This window comes from Anastrepha obliqua, unplaced genomic scaffold, assembly GCF_027943255.1.
Source record: "Anastrepha obliqua isolate idAnaObli1 unplaced genomic scaffold, idAnaObli1_1.0 ptg000071l, whole genome shotgun sequence".
In the NCBI taxonomy this organism is placed as follows: Eukaryota; Metazoa; Arthropoda; class Insecta; order Diptera; family Tephritidae; genus Anastrepha; species Anastrepha obliqua.
In genome coordinates this window covers 140,001-143,796 of record NW_026562208.1, presented here as the reverse complement: position 1 = coordinate 143,796, position 3,796 = coordinate 140,001, and the positions used below count along the sequence as shown (strand labels likewise).

Below are 3,796 nucleotides of genomic sequence, written 5' to 3'. Positions count from 1 at the left end.
CTGCACCGCAACTTTCTTGCGTTCGGCATCCCCACCGATCGCACCCAAACCTTTCAGGGAAGCACCCAATTCCCCACGGATTTCCTCCAAACGCTTCCCTGCGGGACCTAATTTTTCCCCCGTCTTCCGCCCCTTGCGCCCACTCCCAATCTTTCCGCTTTCGGAACCACCCTCGCTTCCACTCACCTTTTCAGGTACCTTTAAAGATACCTTCTCCACCGGAACCGCTGCACCTCCAGCGGTCTTCTTCTTGGAACGGGGAGGAGACCGCAAGATCACCTCCTCCTCTCCGGACGTCGTCTCGTCCATTGCCGACGATGGCACCGCCGACCCGCTTGGAAGAGAGGTGTTCGCCCTCTTCCTCAACCCTTCTGATTTGGGCATTGCCCAACTCTCCACCACTAAGGTTGCCGAGTTCGCCGTATAAAGGCCTCCCGAGCAACAACAAAAACTGGGTCCCTTTTGGGCAACGGCAACTACTGCACGGCAGGAGTGAATCCCGCACAGGCACGCACACAGCGGCTGCACCTATCGGCGAGCCAAAGCAAAACGCGAGGGCGTAGCCCACAGCGCCAACCAAAGGTTTGGCAAAGGCCACCACCAATGCCTTGCCGGACAGAACACTGTTCCCCGAACAAGGACGGGTCGACCAAGGTGGAGCTAACGCCGAGCTCGACCGCAGGCAAAAAACACAACACGCTTTGGTCGTAGCACCTGCACAAAGTATTCAACCTTGGCGCAGTACTGTACCCACGCACAAAAGGGGACGCTCTTTTTGCTGTTGCCAAATATGGCAATATAGCGGCACGACAAACCTAGTGTACGCCCGCACTGTACTTCCACGCCGAAATGTAACGGCACACGCACACGAGAAGGACGCCAAAAATTAGCGGCACACGCCAAAAACCACGCCAGAAATAGCGGCACTCAAAAGTTGTAAACAACTTACCAACAAGGTACACTTGTACGCAATGTACAGCCACGCAAACGGTGGCGTCACTAGCACAACACACCACGCCGAAAAATAACGGCACGCCCGCAAAGTTGTAAACAACTTAATGGAAAATTTCCAACGCTGTATCTAGCGGCACTCACACGCACGCACAATGTGTCTATAGCACGGAGTATATTGGCACTCACTGGAGTGTCCAACAAAACTACCGTACGGCACTTAATCACTCGTAAACAGTGTACAGCTACTACAAAGTAGCGTCACTCGCACAACGGCACTTTCAATCACAATTAATTGTAAACACTGTACCGCTATGGTACAGCCACAACAATATTAGCGTCACTCGCACAACTGTAATACACCGGTTATCACACACGAATATAAACGCAAAAGAAATCGCAAAAATCGCTAATCACCACTTAGCACACGACACGTCCGCACTATTCAACAGTCAAACTGAGAATCAGTGAGTAGATAGGGACAGTAGGAATCTCGTTAATCCATTCATGCGCGTCACTAATTAGATGACGAGGCATTTGGCTACCTTAAGAGAGTCATAGTTACTCCCGCCGTTTACCCGCGCTTACTTGAATTTCTTCACTTTGACATTCAGAGCACTGGGCAGAAATCACATTGTGTCAACACCCGTTAGGGCCATCACAATGCTTTGTTTTAATTAGACAGTCGGATTCCCCAAGTCCGTGCCAGTTCTGAATTGATTGTTAATTGATAATCGTTATAATTTAAAAGGAATATATATCGAATGATATAATTCCTTAAAAATTTTAGCAAGAAAGTTCCACAATTGGCTACGTAACTACTATCCGGGGAACAAGAATCGTAATTCTCTATTTACCCAGAACGAGTACATAAACCATGGTATTGCTTCCCAATCAAGCCCGACTATCTCAATCTTCAGAGCCAATCCTTATCCCGAAGTTACGGATCTAATTTGCCGACTTCCCTTACCTACATTATTCTATCGACTAGAGACTCTTCACCTTGGAGACCAGCTGCGGATATTGGTACGGCCTGTTGAGAAGTTTGCGTGACCCCACCATAAATTTTCAAGGTCCGAGGAGAAAATATCGACACAACAGTAAATGTCATGCTCTTCTAGTCCATCTACCATATCTCTCTTCGAAAGACTTCCATGGTAGTACGACTATAAAACAGAAAAGAAAACTCTTCCGATATCTCTCGACGGCTTCTTTATGGTCGTTCCTGTTGCCAGGATGAGCACAAGGCCCATTTTTAATAACAAACGGATACTCAACAGGTTACGGAATTGGAACCGTATTCCCTTTCGTTCAAAATAATTCAAGTATTTTAATTATTTTTAAATATATTTTTATTAATATTTTTTTTTATTAAAAACTTGAAAATTTTCGGCTTTCGCCTTGAACTTAGGACCGACTAACTCGTGATCAACCACTGTTCACACGAAACCCTTCTCCACTTCAGTCCTCCAAGGTCTCATTCGATTATTTGCTACTACCACCAAGATCTGTACCAATAGCGGCTCCATGCAGGCTTACGCCAAACACTTCTAAGCACACTATTGTACCCTCCTACTCACTAAAGTTTCAAAATTTATAAATCAATCGAAATTGTTTTATAAATCATCTACTTTAGCGGTAATGTATAGGTATACAACTTAAGCGCCATCCATTTTAAGGGCTAGTTGCTTCGGCAGGTGAGTTGTTACACACTCCTTAGCGGATTACGACTTCCATGTCCACCGTCCTGCTGTTTTAAGCAACCAACGCCTTTCATGGTATCTGCATGAGTTGTTAATTTAGGCACCGTAACATTACGTTTGGTTCATCCCACAGCGCCAGTTCTGCTTACCAAAAGTGGCCCACTGGGCACATTATATCATAACCTCAACCTTCATATCAAGAAAGGTGAGGTTCTTACCCATTTAAAGTTTGAGAATAGGTTAAAATCGTTTCGACCCTAAGGCCTCTAATCATTCGCTTTACCAGATAAGATTATTTTATATAATTTTTAAATGCACCAGCTATCCTGAGGGAAACTTCGGAGGGAACCAGCTACTAGATGGTTCGATTGGTCTTTCGCCCCTATACTCAATTCTGACAATCGATTTGCACGTCAGAACTGTTTCGGTCTTCCATCAGGGTTTCCCCTGACTTCAACCTGATCAAGTATAGTTCACCATCTTTCGGGTCACAGCATATATGCTCAAGGTACGCTCCAGTTAGAGGTATAAATAATAATAAATTATCATTATACATAACTATATGGAACGCCCCGGGATTGAATTAATTGACTATTTATTAAAAAATAGACTAAAAATTAATCCCATTATATTTAAGTTAAGTTAATTATGCCATTAAGTTTAATATAACTCAATGACTTGCACATATGTTAGACTCCTTGGTCCGTGTTTCAAGACGGGTCCCGAAGGTATCCTGAATCTTTCGCATTGTTAATCATATAAATGCATACAAATAAATATTAATATCATAGATATTAAATTTTTTGTAAAATTCAAAAAATGAATTTTAGCATTATATATAATAAAATCTATCAACACTTTATCAAATCATTAGTATTTATTTTATGTTAATATGCTTAAAAAGCAAATTAATTTAAATAAACTTAATATCACCAATGATCTTTTGATAAATACTTTATTATGTTAATAGATTACAATGTCCTTATATGAAAAAAATGCACATTATTTTTTTAATTATTTAATGATGAATTTTTCATAATGGATATTCAGGTTCATCGGGCTTAACCTCTAAGCAGTTTCACGTACTATTTAACTCTCTATTCAGAGTTCTTTTCAACTTTCCCTCACGGTACTTGTTTACT

General features: G+C 42.4%; 1 pseudogene; it reads right to left on the bottom strand.

Moving 5' to 3' along the window:
- Positions 1 to 1,378: 1,378 nt before the first annotated feature.
- The window catches only part of LOC129251801 (large subunit ribosomal RNA), a 2,774-nt pseudogene continuing 356 nt past the window's right edge, over positions 1,379 to 3,796 (bottom strand).